Raw genomic sequence first — 18,146 nt, forward strand, 5'->3', positions numbered from 1 at the left:
TGAGCTCTGCTCTGGGGGAGCAGGGACAGCAGCCAGGGAACGGCTGGAGCTGTGTCAGGGCAGGCTCAGGTTGGATCTCAGGCAAAGGTTCTTCCCCCAGAGGCTGGTTGGGCACTGCCCAGGCTCCCCAGGGCAGTGGGCACAGCCCCAAGGCTGCCAGAGCTGCAGGAGGGTTTGGCTGATCCTCTGGGGCACAGGGGGTGACTCTTGGGGCTGGGCCTGTGCAGGGCTCAGGGTTGGACTCCATGATCCTTGGGGGTCCTTCCAGCTCAGGACATTCTATGACTCCACAGTTTTAGGTAACTCCTGTAGCAGCATCTCACTCAGCTCCACCCATGCTGTAGTCTGCAGGAACAAGAAAGAAAACATTTCCTTAAGTCAGTACTAAGAGAAAAACAAGGCAAAAAGCTTTTTTTCCTTCCCCCTGCCACGTTTGCAGTCCCCTCTCCCCCTGGCAGCTCTCCCAGCTGCAGGAATCACTGTGCCATGTGCAGCAGGAACCTGAGGATGAGGATGGGCTGAGCCTGGGCAGAGGGGTCTGCAGAACCCTCCCTGGCACTGCATCCCAGAGAGAACAGCAATGAGCTGTTTGTTCCACTGCTGGAAATGGGAATAGGCACCAAACGGTGCCAAAGCAAGAATTAAATGGATTTAATACAGACAGGGCAGTGCTTGGGGTGGTCTCTGGCAGCCCCTGTGACCCCTTTGGCTTTCCTGGGGGTCATTGTGCTGCCAGGCAGGACCCTGAGCCTGGGATGAAAGGCAGGGGGACTGGGAACACGAGGAAGAACTTCCTCCCTTTGCAGTGACTGAGCACTGAACAGGCTGCCCAGATCTTCCTCCCTGGGCATATTCCAGAACTGTCTGGATGCAGTCCTGTGGGATCTAGGACGACCCTGCTTGAGCAGGGAGGTGGGACAAGATGACCCACTGTGGTCCCTTCCAACTTGCCCCATTCTGTGATTCTGAGTGTGTTCAATTCTGCGTCGGCCACTGGGACGCAGAGAATAATTCAGAATATTCTCTGAACACCAGCTGCCTGATGAAGCCAGTCAAGGTGAGAGGCTTCCAAATTTCCTGTCTCCCCAGCCTGTTCACACATCTGCAGACCCCAGCAGTGCAAAGCAGTGGGTGTTAATCCACCCAACAACTGTGCCTTCCTTGGAAGGGGCCCCGATTTCCGAAAGCATCGCCCTCCAGGCCAGCATTCCGGCATGTGCCTGCCTGTAAGAGTGTGTTTAATTGCCATCCTGGATCAGGTTGTACTTAAGCACATTCCTAAATGTTTTTCTGAGTCAAGCCCAGTGCTGGCATCCTGCAGTTTGCACCTCCATGGGGTTGATCCCTCCAGAGCTGGCCTCGATGATCCTGGTGGGTCCCTTCCAGCTCAGCACGTCCTGTGATCTGATCTGTGTGAAGAGCTGCCGGTGCTGGGGGTGTGAGCCCAGCCCTCCGGAGCAGGGGTGGGTGTTGGGAGAGCTCCTGCAGCGTGGAAGGAGGGCTGTGGCTCCCTGGTAGAGATCTGGGTTATTGGATGGGGTGAAGTGGGGACTGTGCAGCAGATTGGTGACATCAGTGGATTTGGGAGAGGATTAACGAGCCTTTGCAGCTCTCAGGGACTCGCTGGAACTCCTGAGCCTCGTTTGCTTGGGGACTCAGCAGCTCTGGGCTTCCTTCAGACTCCTTGGAAAGCTGGGAAGTGTCTGTGAGCAGCCAGGGATGGGCAGGGGGAGTGTTTGTTCAAATGAAATGTGGGAGATGCTTCACCTGCAATCCTGGGGCAGTTTTGGGCACCACAGTATAAGGAAGATATGAAGCCATTCGAGAGTGTCCAAAGGAGGGCAATGAAGAGGGGGAAGAGCCATTCCCTGTGTCCTGTCCCTCCATCCCTTGCACTGAGGCCACATCCAGTCTCAAACACCTCCAGGGATGGTGACTCCACCCCTGCCTGGGCAGCCCATTCCAAGGGCTGATCCCTCTCTCTGTAAAGAATTTCTTCCTCATGTCCAACCTGGCTATTTGGAACACAAGCTCCACACACGGGTATGGGGAGCTGGGAGGGAAAGGGCTGCTTGGACACAGGAATTCAATTTGCTGATTGGAAAATTAGAGACGAGGGCAGCTCCTCTGGGACTGTATTACTGGCAAATAATGTCCCTCTGCCCTGCATTACAGGGTCAATAATTAAAAGGTTGTGGGTGCCTCCCTAAGGGAAGCCTGCAAAGACAGTTGCTGGCAGACAACAGGCCACTTCCACTGGATCAGAACAGGCAGAATGTCATTTGGACTCGATGATCTCAGAGGTCTTTTCCTACCTGTGATTTTATTTCATGTCCAGGGTGTTCACCTGGAGAAGAGAAGGCTCCAGGGAGAGCTGAGAGCCCCTGGCAGGGCCTAAAGGGGCTCCAGGAGAGCTGGAGAGGGACTGGGGACAAGGGATGGAGGGACAGGACACAGGGAATGGCTTCCCACTGCCAGAGGGCAGGGATAGATGGGATAGTGGGAAGGAATTGTTGGCTGTGAGGGTGGGGAGGCCCTGGCACAGGTTGCCCAGAGAAGCTGTGGCTGCCCCTGGAATCCCTGGAAGTGTCCAAGGCCAGGTTGGATGGGTCTTGGAGCAACCTGGGCTGGTGGGAGGTGTCCCTGCCCATGGCAGGGGTGGATATAGTTGGTCTTTAAATCCCTTCCAACCCAAACCATTCCATGATTCCAGGACTGGCAGAGCTGAGGTGTGAGAGGATCCCCAGTTCTTGCTGCTGGGGGTGAGGACCCTCAGGAGATGGTTTTGGTGGGGTTCAGTGTCTCTGTGTGATGGCCAAGGCACCCTGGCAGCAGAAGTTGATTTTCAGGGATAGTTCCTAAACCTTTCCACCCCACTGGTTGTGCCCACATTTGTGACACTCGTGTGAGAAGAGCCAGAGTGAAAACACAATAATTATTGGTGAGTTGGCAGAGTCAGAAGAGACTTTTGTGCCTTGGAATTGTGCACAGACATGGCTGTGTTCTTAGGGTGGCTTTGCAGCCCCTCCAGGAGTGGTCACAGAGAACTCCTCACTCCCACAAAACAAAACTTCAGGAGCCACGAGGAGTCAAAAAGAAAAAGAAACGGGAAGGAGTCCCAAGGTAACAAATAGTGGGACATTTAGGGAAGAGAGATGAGCGTGGGGAAGGGTGGAGCAGGATGGGCCTCTGCAGAATGGAAAATAAAAACCTCCTGGGTTATCTCAGAACATTTTCTAGGGAATATAAAAAGCAAAAAAAAGTTGCATTTCCTGAAAACTGCATATTCCAAGGAAGAGGTTTTGCCCATTTGGCCTCTGTGTTACCCTGCCCATAAATATGCTTTTAACTTGGATTTTCATCGAAATACCAATGTTCCTTTAAAACTTGCATTATCTGGGCAACTTTCCTCTGATTCCACAAGCAATTGTCGCTTGATTTTCCATCCCATGTCCTATAACCCTAAATACTGCTGCTTATCCTGAAATTTCTGTAGTTTCCTGGTACCTTCCTGTGCTCTTTTACTTTCGTGACAGTGTTTGCTAGTGGAGAATAGCACAAAAAAAAATAAAATAAAAAATCCAACCCTTTTCTTTTAATTATCTAATGCTGTTTCCTTCATATTCCACTTTTTCTCATTTACCTTTGCAAAGTGAGCTGATGACTTGCCAGACCAGAATGTTGTATGTGTAATATATATATATATATGTTTATTTATTTATGCAAACTATAAAATATAATTTTTGTATATTTTTATATATATAAAAATTTATATATTTTATATATATATATTAAAAGTTATATAAAATGTATGTACATTTTATACAGAAATTATAAGGCTGCAACAAAGGAAAGCATAAATTTTTAATTTCTTGCTGGAACATCCAGAAATTCACTGTATTTTTGGGCTGGAGGTATTAGTTCTCCAGAAGAAACAACAGCAACAGGCTTGTTGCAGGAGACAGTTCTGAAGAAGTGGTTGTGGCTTTTTAACAGCATTCAAACCAGGTTATAAATATATATATATATTTTAAATACAATTACTTTGCTCTGGCCTCCAAATTACCCTGAGCGTGTTCTCCTGGCCCCACCTCATTGCTGAAGGGTGTTTTTGGAGGGAGCAACACCCTCTCTGCAAGTGCAGCACTTGGGGCAGCAATTCCAGGTTTTCCTGGGATGCAAACAGTGGAGCCTGAGGGCTTGGTGGTGCCCTGTGCCAGCGGGTACAAACCTCCTTCCTGGCACGTGGCTCTTGAGCATCTGCAGGACTAACGCTGGAAAAACAGCCCCAAGGAAAACCCCTTTCCTCTCTCTTTTTCCTTTATTTATTATTTTTTTTAATTTTAATTTGATTTTTCGGCACCCCAAGCTAAGATTTGCAGGACAAAAGCCTTTGCTCTGCCCTGGGTGGTTTGTTTTGTGTCCCTGGGTTACCAACAGCTGCTGGTTCAGCGCTGCCCGTGAACGGAGCATCCCCCCGGGGACACGGGACAGCCCTTAAAACAACCCCCCTGCCCGGGGGAGCCTTGGAACGTGGCTGTGAGCACCCAACAACCACCCAACAACCACCCACCCACCAACCACCCACCCAGCAACCACCCAGCAACCACCCACCAACAACCCAGCAACCACCCACCAACAACCCAGCAACCACCCAATGACCACCCAACAGCCACCCAACCACCCAACAACCAGCCAGCAACCACCCAACGACCAACCACCTTCCAACCACCTTCCAACCACCCACCAACCACCCACCAACCACCCAACAACCACCCAACGATCACTCAACGATCACCTACCAACCACCCAACAACCACCAACCCAACAACCACCCAACAACCACCCACCAACCACTCAACCACCACCCACCAACCACCCACCCACCAACCCCCCACCAACCACCCAACCACCCCCCATCCCGTGGGACCAAACTCCAGCCGCCCACTCGTGACCCCGAGGGGTCCAAGGAAGGTGCCCCCGGGCCGGTTGTTTCTGTTCGGGCTGTTTGGGGAGGGATGGGGGTTTTGTCCTCCTCTCTCCCCTTCCTCCATCCCGGTGCCCCTTGGCTGGCTCTGTGCCCGCACACGGTGCTCCCGGGGCCGCCTTTGGCTTCCCTTGGCTGGGCAGCAGCAGGAGGTGCCTCCTGCTCCCACCCCTTTGGGGCTGCCCAGGACACACTGCCCTGCTGCCCAGGGCTCCTGCCTTCCTTCTCTCTCTTCTCTCTCTTCTCTCTCTTCTCTCTCTTCTCTCTCTTCTCTCTCTTCTCTCTCTTCTCTCTCTTCTCTCTCTTCTCTCTCTTCTCTCTCTTCTCTCTCTTCTCTCTCTCTCTCTCTTCTCTCTCTCTCTCTTTTTCTCTCTGTTTCTCTCTCTCTTTCTCTTTCCCTCTTTCTCTCTCTTTTTCTCTTTTCTCTCTTTTCTCTCTTTTCTCTCTTTTCTCTCTCTTTCTCTCTCTTTCTCTCTCTTTCTCCCTCTTTCTCTCTCTCTCCCTGTCTCTCCCTTTCTTCCTTCTTTCTTTCATTTCTTCCTTCCTTCTATCTCTCTGTAATCTTCTTTCTCTCTTTCCCTCTTCTCCTTCTCTTCTTCCTCTCTTCTTTCTCTCTTTTTCTCTCTTTTTCTCTCTCTTTTTCTCTCTTTTTCTCTCTCTTTCCTTCTTTCTCCCCAGGGCAGTGGGCACAGCCCCAAGGCTGCCAAAGCTCCAGGGGGGTTTGGACACTGCTCTGAGGGCCAGGGTGGGATTGTTGGGGTGTCTGTGCAGGGCCAGGGGTTGGATGGATGATCCTTGGGGGTCCCTTCCAGCTCAGGGTATTCTTTCACATTTAGGGATAAGTGAGATGTTTAAGGTTGGGTGAGAAATTTTCTCCTCCCAGAGCCAGACTGTGTCTGGTATGTGGAGACCTTGAAACCTGCCTGGTGCTGGAGTGCCACTCTCAGTTCATCAGGTGACTGCAAAAGGTTTCTCTCAAGGGCAGATAAACCAAGAGGAGAGAAGTGACTCCTCCATGCAGCCCCTGCAGTGGTGCAGCCGTGGCAGGAGCAGCTCAGGGTGGACATGGAGCTTGGAGGGTGAAGTTCTGCACATCTTCTCTCCAAGGTTCTCTGAGCATCCACTGCAGACTCAGCAAAGCAGGGCTGTGGTGGGCACTGGCTGTGGATTTGGATGGTATAAAATCACAGAATGGTTTGGGTTGGCACTGACCTTAAAGATCATCTTGTTCCACCCCCATGGACACCTTCCATTAGACCAGGTTGCTCCAACCTGGCCTTGAACAGTCCCAGGGGCAGCCACAGCCTCTCTGGGCAGCCTGTTTTGGGTATTTGGTGTGGTGGGCACTCCATATCACATCTGTGGATGAGATGGGTAGATGTCAGGCTTTATCACCTGAAAAAGAAGTGACTGAGTCATTGGAGAAGCTTTGTTGTCTTCAAACTCATAGCTGGGATTTCCTGCTGGCCCTGTTTCAAGGCAGAAAGGTGATAAAGGTGATAATCACCTCCCTGGAGGTGACAGTGGTTGTCTGGAGATAAATGACTGGATTTGGGTTTGGTTCTAGTCACAAAAACCCAACACTGGTTGTCAAGCGCTGAAATGGTTGGTGTGGGGAGAGAGAGATCTGTGTGGGGATGAAGGTGGATCCCCACCAGAAGGTTCTTCAAGGGGGTGTCAGATGCTGTGCTGGGATCCACAGGAGCAGTGTAGCCAGGGAGAGAGAGGACAAGGAGCCCCGTGGCTCTGGGGTGTCTGTGGGGCACAGCACAAGGGGGGAGCTCGCAGGGGCTCAGCAGGCAGGTCCAGGCTCAGGGACAGCACTGAGCAGGAGGTGTGGAGGTGTCTTGATAGAGGAGAGCCTGAGTGCACAACCATCACTGATGGAAATTACTGCTGAGTGAGCCTGGAGGTTTCCAAGAGGCTACAAACTCCTGGAGGACGATCCTTCCTGGGGCCAAGCTCTTTGGAGACCCCAGGGAGGAGCTGGGCTGGGCTGCCATGGTGGGAAGGGCTGGGAGGCTGGCAGGGCTCCTGGGGGAGCTGGTTCTGCAGAGGAGCTGCAGGTGGGACTGTCACAGTGTCTGTTTGCACAGCACATGTTTTTCTTGGCTCTGAGCTCCCAGAGCAGTCCTGGGACGTGCCTCCCCACGCTGACTAGAATTCCCCTCCGGGCTTCCTGGGTTCAGGTGTCTTTTCCCCAGAAATGCTGTTAGATCCAATTTGCAACCATTATTCCCCTTGTCCTTTGCTTTTTGCCAGGACCATCCCAGCCCTGCCTGGAGAGGATGATCCTGCTGGGCAATGGGCACTGGCTCTGGGGCTCCTTCCACACCCTTTTTGGGTGCTGGGGGGCACAACAGCAATTCTGTGCTCTCTTATTTTGGGGTAACTCCTCAGGAACTAAATTGACTGACCCAAATATAAGAAAGTTATTGAGCCATTAGAGAGTGTCCAAAGATGGGGAAAGGCCTTGATTTGAAGGCATGGGAGGACACTGAGGGCACTTGGTGTGTTCAGCTGGAGCAGAGGAGACTGAGGGGAGACCTCAGTGCAGTTCCAATTCCTGGGCAGGGGCAGAGGAGGGGCAGGGACTGAGCTCTGCTCTGGGGGAGCAGGGACAGCAGCCAGGGAACGGCTGGAGCTGTGTCAGGGCAGGCTCAGGGTGGATCTCAGGCAAAGGTTCTTCCCCCAGAGGCTGGTTGGGCACTGCCCAGGCTCCCCAGGGCAGTGGGCACAGCCCCAAGGCTGCCAGAGCTGCAGGAGGGTTTGGCTGATCCTCTGGGGCACAGGGGGTGACTCTTGGGGCTGGGCCTGTGCAGGGCTGAGGGTTGGACTGGATGGTCCTTGGGGGTCCCTCCCAGCTCAGGAGATTGTGGATTCTGGGACTCTGGAGCTGGCACTGGGGCAGCAGAGGCCAGCCCTGTTTGCAATCCCTGTTTCCTGTGCTGTGCCACCTTCTGAGGACTGGGGGCCTCAGCCCTGAGTGATCTCACGTGTCTCTCATTGCAGTGCTGAGCATTGATCTCTCCACATGTGGCCCCAGCTCTGTTCTGTCAGCAGTGTCTGCCCAGACTGTGCCTGTCTGGATTTCCTTACCCTAACCCAGCTCTGCACATCTGGGGCTGGGAGGGCAAACCCAGCCCTGCTCTTCCTCACGGCTGCAGCTGTGAGACAGGACCTTTGGCAGCACTGCCTTTCCCTTTCAGTGCCTTCTGGCCACAAGGAAATTCAGCTGGTGAGAGGAAAGGGCATCCCTGAGGGAAGGGTTTGGCCCCAGGGCTGCCCTCAGTCCCTGCCCTCTGGGGATGCTGCTGTGCAATGGGCTCTCCAGGTCCCTCCTCTTCCCTTTGAGGAAATTCATGTTCTTGAAGTTCAGTTCGTGCCTTGTTTCTAAAAAGATCTCAGAAAAAGGCAGGGTCTCTATTTTAAGTATCCTTTATCCATTTGCTTTGTATTTTCTCAGCCAGGGAGTCATGAACCTGTTCCTGGAGGCACAGAACACCTCAGGAGGGGCTTTCACCTTGACTCCTATTTGCACTTCATCCCAACAGTGATTAATTCTGATCCTTTTACCTTCTTGGTAGAGACTTGCAGGCACTCGATGATCTCAGAGTTCTTTCCCACCCTCCCTGTTTCCATGATTCCATGATTCCACGTTCCCGGGTGTCTGGGCAGGGGGTGATCCTGGGGCACTGTGTGATCCTGGGGCTCTGTGTGATCCTGGGGCAGGGTGTGATCCTGGGGCAGGGTGTGATCCTGGGGCACTGTGTGATCCTGGGGCACTGTGTGATCCTGGGGCAGGGTGTGATCCTGGGGCAGGGTGTGATCCTGGGGCAGGGTGTGATCCTGGGGCACTTTGTGATCCTGGGGCACTGTGTGATCCTGGGGCAGGGTGTGACCCTGGGGCTCTGTGTGACCCTGGGGCTCTGTGTGACCCTGGGGGCTCTGTGATCCTGGGGCTCTGTGTGATCCTGGGGCTCTGTGTGATCCTGGGGCTCTGTGTGATCCTGGGGCACTGTGTGGAGGTGCAGCCCAAGCCAGTGCAACATTCTGCACTGGAGGTATCACTGCCCCCCTTCCCATGGAGATGTTCATGTCCCTAACAGCTGTATTTGTTTCCAGACCACACTGACATCTTGATCTCCTCAATCCATGCAGTGCCCTCAGAGCCCTGAGGAGGTGACAAGTAGCTCTCTGTGCTCCTGGGGACTCAGTGCTGAATAATTTGTAGGACCCTCAATGCCAAAGGCTGTGCTCAGAGATCAGAGGCTTTTGCTTCTTTTAATCATGTGCTCTCCTTGCCTTGTGAAAACATCTCTGCACTGCTCTTGCTAATAGCAGGAATCCTCAGAAAGCACAGAGAGGGATCTGCAGGGCAGATCAAGCTCCTGCCTTGCCCAGACAGCTCTGTGAGCCCAGCAGAACAAACCCTGCAGCAGGACTGCAGTGACCTCAGCCCAGGGGACTGTGGGCAGCAGCATCCCCCGGGTGTGATGGCAGTGCTCTGGGCTGATGTGGTTTTGTTCCATAGAATAGGAGAATCACAGAATATCCTGAGCTGGAAAGACCCCCAAGGATCATCCATCCAACCCCTGGCCCTGCACAGACACCCCAACAATCCCACCCTGGCCCTCAGAGCGTTGTCCAAACCCTCCTGCAGCTCTGGCAGCCTTGGGGCTGTGCCCACTGCCCTGGGGAGCCTGGGCAGTGCCCAACCAGCCTCTGGGGGAAGAACCTTTGCCTGAGATCCACCCTGAGCCTGCCCTGACACAGCTCCAGCCGTTCCCTGGGTGCTGTCCCTGCTCCCCCAGAGCAGAGATCGGAGCTGCCCCTGGGGAGGAGCTGCAGCCCCCCCTGAGCTCTGCCCTCAGCCTGCTCTGCTCCAGCTGCACACACCAAGTGCCCTCAGCTACTCCTCAGGGCCCCTCCAGACCCTTCACCACCTTCCTGTCCCTCCTCTGGACACCCTCTAATGCCTTTCAGCCCATCCTTTCCAGCCCAGCACCTTCTTGTCCATCTCCTCACACTTCACCCCAGACAAGGCCAAGCCAAGGTCTCCAAGGATGGTCCCTGAGGTGTGGAGGCAGCTGTGGGGTTTGGATCCACACCCAGGGGGTCCCCATGGCTGGGGTAACTCCACCCTGGAGACCTCTGGGTTCAGCATCACCCTCAGCATCCCCGTGGGAGGTGCCATCACAAGACCCAGATGTTTTCTCACATGAAATCTTTTTGTTTGGATCTTCCATGGTTTGCAGACTCATTTCTTTCTAGAGGAGGTGGGTGAACTACTGGCAGCACTGAGGACCTGAGCAGGGTGGTTTCTGCAGCCAGCTGGAAGAGATCCCCTCTTTGGGCAGCGCTCCCTGTCCTCTCCCAACGTGCTGGTTCCTGCTGCTGTGAGCTGCTGCTGGAGGCTCTCAGGAGGTGCTGGGCATGGCCCAAGCTGGAGTTTGGTGCTGTATTTTTCCTCTTAGTGTCTGGACTCCTAAATAGCTTCTTACCCACGTGTTACACGAGCCTGGGATCCTCCTCCTGCACAGAGCCTTAAAATAGTATTGGATGCAACTGGAGGGATGCAGGAGCATCATCTTATCCCCCAGTGTCGAGCTGAGGCTGCAGCACCGGTGCCCTCTGAGGTCTGACCAGGTCTGACCCCAGGGTGTAATATCAGCTGGCAGCAGAGCAGGAATTCAGGCTCAGCTCCAGCTCCCACGGTGTTCCACGAGGTTGGGTTGCTAGACATCCGTGTAACGTGAGATTTCCTGGATTCCAGGCTTCAAACTGCACTGAAAGCACAAGGGATGCTGCCCTTCCTGAATTTCCTGCACAGTTTTAATATGGGATGTGAGAAATCCCACTGTCACCTGCCCCTTGCACGGATGTATTGCTTCTAATCTTCTTCATTGCCTGTCTTTTCCCCCAAAATTTGGATTTGGACATTAAGCTGCAAGGAAAAGGTGACTACAGGACACGTTTGAAGTTTTAATTTTTATCCTCTGTTCATTGGTTTCTTCAGCCCTCCAGCAGAGCCACCCAAACTGCATCACAGTTCACTGCTGAGGTGAAATCTAAGTGCTATCTATTCCATTATTATTTTATGACATAATTAAAGATGAGATAAAACCAGGTTATCCCAATTGCTCACTGAGAGAGCTGATTGTTCAGAGAAGGAGAGCACTTCGTGTGTGGACTCTGCAGATCCCTGGAAGTGTCTGACACTGTCCCATGGACAATTACACCCCAAGGAGAGCAGGAATGAGCTCCTGGAGAATCAGCAAGGAGGGGAAGCCTCCAGAGATCAGTTTTGAGCTGAGCTCCTCTGTTATGTTGATATTGGAACAATATCCCAGGATATCCCTGAGGAGATACTGGGACAGCACATCAGGTGCCTTCAGGAGTGGAAGGGAGGATGGGGGTGGGAGAGGAAACACTGGAGAATCTCAGCTGCTGTTGTACGAAATCCTGGTTCCTGTGGCCAGGAAGATGAATTCCAGGGAGGGTAAATGTGACTCCCAGTGATTACAGCGAGGAGAACAGAGCCATTTCCTCACCAAGAGGAGATTAAGGGCCCCTCTACATCATCCTAATGAGGGACAGCCTTGTCTTGGGGTTCCCAGTCCAGCGTGAACACAGCAGTGAATTTATAATGATGGAGCTGAATTTGGGATTTGCCAAATCCACTGTATAAATGTCCAAAAGTACATTAAATTAGGGATGACTTTCCAGCCTGTGGGAACTCAGACCAGGGAGTGAAGTGGGAGTATCTTGGGGCCACAAAGCCCCATAGCTGCTGTTCCATTGTTTGGGGAGCTGCTTTTCCACAGAGATGCACTTAATCAGGAGCTTCATTGTGGAGTTTGGCTTTGAACTGCAGCAAAGAGCTGTGGGGATTTTGCTTCCTTCCCCCTGGCTGCAAGGACCAAGCTGTGCCTGTCAGTCCTGGTCACAGTTCATGACATGCTGACCATGAACTGCTCAATGATGCCATGGGGCCATTTCTTTATTTCAAGCTATGGATGCCCCTAATTTGAGACCTTCCTCCTGGCTGGGTGGGAGCTGGGACTGCTGGTTGGGGGAGCTGTGCTCAGTTTTTTGCTTACCCCCAAAACTTTGCAAAGCCCAGGAGTGGTTTAAGCCTTCTCTGTCCCAGGCATGGAGGCCCTGGAGAGGTGGAAGAGCTGAGCTTTCAGTGCTTTAGACTTGGAATTTGGTGCCTATTTAGTTTTTTTACCTTGGGAATAACACTGAGTTCTCCTCCAGCTCCTATTTTGAATTCCAGTCCTGACCTCCAGGAGCATGTCCCTGCTGGACAGGCCAAACCCACGTTGCTCTTCCAGCCAACCATGGAGATGTTCCTGTCCCAGCTGATCCTGGGGTGTCTGCAGAGATGTGTCCCCTCTGTGCCATCCCTGTTGCTGGATGATCAGAGAACCCCAGACTGGTTTGGGTTGAAAGGGACCTAAAAAACCATCTCATTCCACCCCTGCCATGGGCAGGGACACCTTCCACTAGCCCAGGTTGCTCCAAGCCCCATCCAACCTGGCCTTGGACACTTCCAGGGATCCAGGGGCAGCCACAGCTTCTCTGGGCAACCTGTGCCAGGGCCTCCCCACCCTCACAGGAAGGAATTCCTTCCCAATATCCAATCTAAATCTCGCCTCTTTCAGTTTAAAACCATTCCCCCCTGTCCTATCACTGTAAAAAGTCTCTCTCCCTCTTTTTTATCATCTCATTTAAGTCCTGGTAAACTCCCTTTCAGTCCTGAGTCAAAGGCTGAGCTCAGCTTCTCTGCAGTTTAACCAGCTGCATTGTAACAAATAATTATAATTGACTGAGAGTTGCTTTTTGTGAAAAATGAGAAAAGATGCAGCACTTGTGGGGTTTGGGAGTGCTGGAGCCGAGAAGCTGGGGGCTGGAGTGTGTTCCTTCTGGACTTCCCAACCTCAGAGTCGTGTTATGTTCTCCAGCAGCACCAGGGGATGCAGGCATGCCCAGTACACCCCAGTGCTGGCTCCCTGTGCTGCACAAGAGCTGCCAGGGTGCTTTAGGCCAGCCTCAATTACTCCCTGGTTATCAGGGTGGAGATCAAAGCACATCATTTAAAGAACAAATGCAGTAAATACCTTGAATTTATGTACTGACTTCTCTGGGCAGGGGGGTTGTCACGACAAGCTCGAGTTAATCTCTTGGATTTTGCATAAAGAGTGATGTCAGTGTTACCTGAGGTGTCTGGGTTTGCAGGATCCAGCCTGTTTTTATGAGGATACCTCTGCCTGCTGTGTAATTCCTGCTTTCCCACCTGCCTGGGGATCTCTGTGCACTCTGAATCTCCTCAGGATTCAGGTACTGCAGGAGTTGAGTCAGTGCTCTTCTCACCTTGGTGATTTACTTTCCTGCTCCAGGTTTATTTTTAGTGTCTCCTGAAAAGTTGCACACCTTGGAAAGGAACAGCTGGGGGAGAGGCTGCTGATGAGCTGATTGCTCAGGTTCAGCTGGGCCTTCCTTTCAGAGGCATTTCTGTCACTCTGGAGCAGTTTTGCTCCACGAAAACATGTGGGATGTTTGGAGGGAAAGGTGCCAATGAAGTGTCACTCAGGCTGAATGCTGTGTCCTGTCAGTGCAGTCTGGGACTGGAGGAGAGACAGGGGACAGAGGAAGAGAAAATCCCTAAGAAGTTCCTCCCATTCCATCCAACAACAAGACTTTTATCTTGCCTGAAATCAGGATTGCCATCATTAGTTCAGATTAACTAAGAGCAGTGGTGAGATGGACAGGACCAGGGTGGATTTAGAGATGCAGCAGCCTTGGATATTGTTGAAATTATTTGCTGTTGTAACGCCCTGAAATCCCAGCAGGTTGCCTGGTCTATAAATTACAAGTTGTGTTATTTCAATGTGTTAATGAAATAGTGCAAGATAAAGCCTATTTTGACAAGAGGAATGACAACATAGAAATGGGGTTCGTGACCCATTGAACAACATCTTTTTCTTTAAAACATTTAGTGGTGCTGCAACCCTGATGTTTTCATTATCTTCAAACTGCTGGACTTGCTTATGGTGGGGATTGTTTTTAAGGTGTCTTCAAGAGTTTTCTTGTCTCCTTCACTGGAAGTTTCTGAGTATAAAAGCGAGTCTTTGCACATGAGCTTCACTCTGTGCTCCAACAGAAATCACTTTATAGCTGAGGGGAACCTTCTTCCTGAGGGAAAACTCCAGTCTCTGCTCTGGGGGAGCAGGGACAGCAGCCAGGGAACGGCTGGAGCTGTGTCAGGGCAGGCTCAGGGTGGATCTCAGGCAAAGGTTCTTCCCCCAGAGGCTGGTTGGGCACTGCCCAGGCTCCCCAGGGCAGTGGGCACAGCCCCAAGGCTGCCAGAGCTGCAGGAGGGTTTGGCTGATCCTCTGGGGCACAGGGGGGGACTCTTGGGGCTGGGCCTGTGCAGGGCTGAGGGTTGGACTCCATGATCCTTGGGGGTCCCTCCAACTCAGGAGATTCAGGGATTCCAAGAGTTTAAATTACTTGGTTTGGGGGTTTGTGTCCAAGTTGGTGGGAGAACTTTTATGTGTCTTGGTGGACAACAAGAACAATTCCTTGCCAAAAGAGAATGCAAAGCCTTCCACAGAATGTGCTCAGCCAAACCCTCCTGGAGCTCTGGCAGCCTTGGGGCTGTGCCCACTGCCCTGGGGAGCCTGGGCAGTGCCCAACCAGCCTATTTTTTTCCTGAAGATTAAAAAAGAAAATCCAACAATCCTCCCTGCAGACACCCCTGGCATTGTCTCATCTGCCATCTTGCATTTCCACACCGAATTTTCAAGGCCTGGGAGGGGAGCACAGCCATCAGCAGGTGCCCTTTGGCAGCACTCAGAGCATCCTGCCTGGCCTTGAGACCAACCTGCAGACAAAGAACCTCTCTGGTGGTGCTGCAACCCTGGACAGCATTCCCACTCTCAGCTCTCAGGGACTGCCAGGCTGTGGCCTCTCACTTTTCCTTTCCAGTGGGATTCAGAGGCTGCTGATGAATAGCTGCTATTCTGAGCTCTCTCTCTTTCCACCCTCCTTTTGTGGCAGATGGGGAAAAGGTGAAAAGCCATGAACTCTTCAGTCACAGGCCTTCTGAGAGCAGCCATTTATATGCTGTTTATCCCAAATTCTCTGCTGTGAAAAAGCCACAAAGTCTGCAGAAATCCCAGCTCGAGGAACAGCTGGCTCTGGGTCCAACAGGTGGGGCTTGAAATGGAGCTGGGTGGAGAGGAAACAGTTTGGAAGGACTTGTCCTTTACTGAATCCAGGCATCTCCTGCTTGCAGAAATACCGTGAATCCCCAGCAGTGCCCCTGACATATCCCTGACAGGAGTTTCTTCCTCAAGGGGTACGGAGGGGAAAAGGCCTTTTGGAGTGCTGGGTTCATTTGAATCAGGTGTCTCCTCCCACATGGATTGGAGAAGTCAGAAATGCTGCCTTTCTCACTGTCTGAAAGCAAAGCAGGATGAGGCAAAAAGCTGCAGTTGATGCAACAGGGAGTTTGGAGGTGTCCTGCAGGTCACTCTGCAAAGGGACATCACCCTGTTCCCATTCTCTGCTCTGCTGCAGAATCACAGGTGTGGGTGGGACACAGAGCCACAGAACCCCAGAGTGGGTTGGGTTGGAAGGGACCTTAAAGCTCATCCCATTCCACCCCCTGCCATGGGCAGGGACACCTTCCACCAGCCCAGGTTGCTCCAACCTGGCCTTGGACACTTCCAGGGATCCAGGGGCAGCCACAGCTTCTCTGGGCAACCTGGGCCAGCGACCCCTGTAATCCCTGCTGCATCCCTGCTTTTCCCACTCGGTCCCATGGATGTGCTGAGGCCCCCACTTGCATGGGAAGGTGTCCAGCTCCAGAGCTGGATCACCTGGGGCAGCTCCCCAAGGTCAGCTCCTGTTCTGCCACGTCAGGGCAGGCTCAGGGTGGATCCCAGGAAAAGGTTCCTCCCCCAGAGGGTGGTTGGCACTGCCCAGGCTCCCCAGGGCAGTGGGCACAGCCCCAAGGCTGCCAGAGCTGCAGGAGGGTTTGGACAATGCTCTGAGGGACAGGGTGGGATTGTTGGGGTGTCTGTGCAGGGTTGAACTGGATGGTCCTTGTGGGTCCCTCCCAGCTCAGGACATTCTGTGATCCTTGCTCCTGTGCCTCCCAGTGGGAGCAGCCCCTGTGCTGCAGCTCCAGCCCTGGCCCTGTGTGGGCTGTGAGGAGCTCAGTGGCACTGTGACATTGTCCTTGTCACACAGCCAGGACAGAGCCCGGGGGTGCCACGGGGTGACACCTCTGGCTCCTCATCTTCACATCCAACATGGGGAGGCCAAATGATGGGAAATGGGGCTGCTTTTACCTGGTTTTGCCTGTTGTTTTTGCTGGTTTTGCCTATTGATGTCCCCAGTATTCAGCTCCAACTTTCCCAGCTGCTGCTCTAAGTGTATAAATGTGTTCTGGTTTATTTGAGCAGCAGATTTGTTTTCCTTTATTGGCTTCAAACTAAATTGTGCAGCCCCTATTATGGAAGCCTCTCACCAGGCTGCTCACTCAGCCACTGGAGATCCTTCCTCAGCTCTGTATTGTTAATTTAAACTGTGTCTTGCCTTGCAGACCTCACTTTATCCCCCCCTGTGTGCACACTGTTGTGATTTTTGGTTGTTATTTTCTCTGCCATACAGGCATTTTCTGTGCTTGCTTAAATTGCCATGGGTTTTCCTGCCAGGGCAATGCACTGATACCTGTTCCGTGGTGATGTGTGGGAAATGTTACATATTCTCCTTGAATTAACAGTCAGGTTAATAATTGCCCAGGATATATCTGGTAAATCCACTCACAGCACTGGGCACAGTGAGTTTTCCTGACCTACATGTTTCTCGTGAAGAAAGAAGAAAACACCCTCTGTCCCCACTGCCAGAAATCACACATCCCCATTTATTTTGGGAATATTATTTGGTCTTTAATCCTGTGTATCCCTCTAGGTGGTTTATTCTGTTCCACTTGGAGATGGGGGAGCTGAGCTGCACAGAGGCTGCTGAACCCAAAGGATCCAGGAGCTGAAGCCTTAACTTAGTCCATCACTTTTCTCATCTGAGTGTGCTCCTGGAGACATTAAAAGTCAGCAATTTTTAACCTGGTTGTTGGGCTGTTGCTTTGGGATCCTGCTTGGAGCTCAGGATTGGTTTTTGGTCAGGGAGTGAGCTCTGGGTGTGGAACCCGGCAGAAAACTTCTCCTGGACCTTTCCTCATCTTTATTTCCCTCAAGTGAATGTTGTCTGGGCTCCTGGGGAGGAAACAGCCCCTGCAGCTCCACTGGGTGGGTTTGTTTTGGGAGGATGGCTCAGAGAAGTGTTGAAGGCTCCCACAGGAGCCTTCAAACCACATCCACTGCCGGCCTTGGCTGCATCCAAACTGACAAACAAAACATGGGAGAGAGAGAAGCTTTCACACCTTGTCCCCAGCCAGCCCCAACTGAGCAGGGAGCTCCACTCTTGGCTGTTCTGCACCCAAACCCACCACGGGACAGGGTTAAAGGAACCACTTTCCACCACTTCACTCCCCGTAGGACTTCAGGAAAAAAACAACCGAATCTCTCCAGGCAGTTTCCACACTTGGAAAATTGAATTAATTATGTTTGTGTGCATTCATGAAGCGTTCTGTGCTCCAAGAATAGAAGTGTTATGTCAGTGCTGTGTGTTGTCATTATTTATTGTCTCGGAGCTGCTGGGATGGGACACAAAGAGCGCGGCAGGATTTCGGAAGCCGAAGGCATGTCGTGCTTCCTGATGACAATGGGAGTGATTGTGGCTTTTTGAGGCACTGGGACATGTGGGATTTGCCCTTTGCTGAGCAGGAATCCTTCATTGTTCCTGCGGGGCAGCCCCACCAGGCAGGGGGGGTTGTGTTGGGCTGGAGGACACTGGAGGGGTTGGAGGAAATCACTGGTGTGAATTTGTGGTTTCAGCAACATTAAGGAACTGTTGACATGTTGTTGGGAGCAGCATTTCAGGGGGTAAATGCAAGAGAAAGACAGTGAGGAGATACTTGAGTTACAGAAGTGTTTCAGCTTTGAAAGTCCTGCAGAGAATCCCAGAATGGTTTGGGTTGGAAGGGGCTTCAAAGGTCATCCTGTTCCACCCCCTGCCATGGGCA

At 52.3% G+C, this 18,146-nt stretch overlaps 1 long non-coding RNA gene across 2 annotated transcripts in view; it reads left to right on the top strand.

Moving 5' to 3' along the window:
- The window catches only part of LOC127463915 (uncharacterized), a 31,399-nt gene extending 13,746 nt beyond the window's left edge, over nucleotides 1-17,653 (top strand). For both annotated transcript variants that reach the window (XR_007901078.1, XR_007901077.1), the window contains exon 3: nucleotides 16,976-17,653. This is a non-coding gene — a long non-coding RNA (uncharacterized LOC127463915). The remainder of the gene's footprint in view (nucleotides 1-16,975) is intronic.
- The last annotated feature ends 493 nt before the right edge of the window (nucleotides 17,654-18,146 follow it).

The sequence above is a fragment of the Manacus candei genome, unplaced genomic scaffold, assembly GCF_025592945.1.
Source record: "Manacus candei isolate 608988 ecotype Guabito, Panama unplaced genomic scaffold, ASM2559294v1 h1tg000180l, whole genome shotgun sequence".
Classification (NCBI taxonomy): Eukaryota; Metazoa; Chordata; class Aves; order Passeriformes; family Pipridae; genus Manacus; species Manacus candei.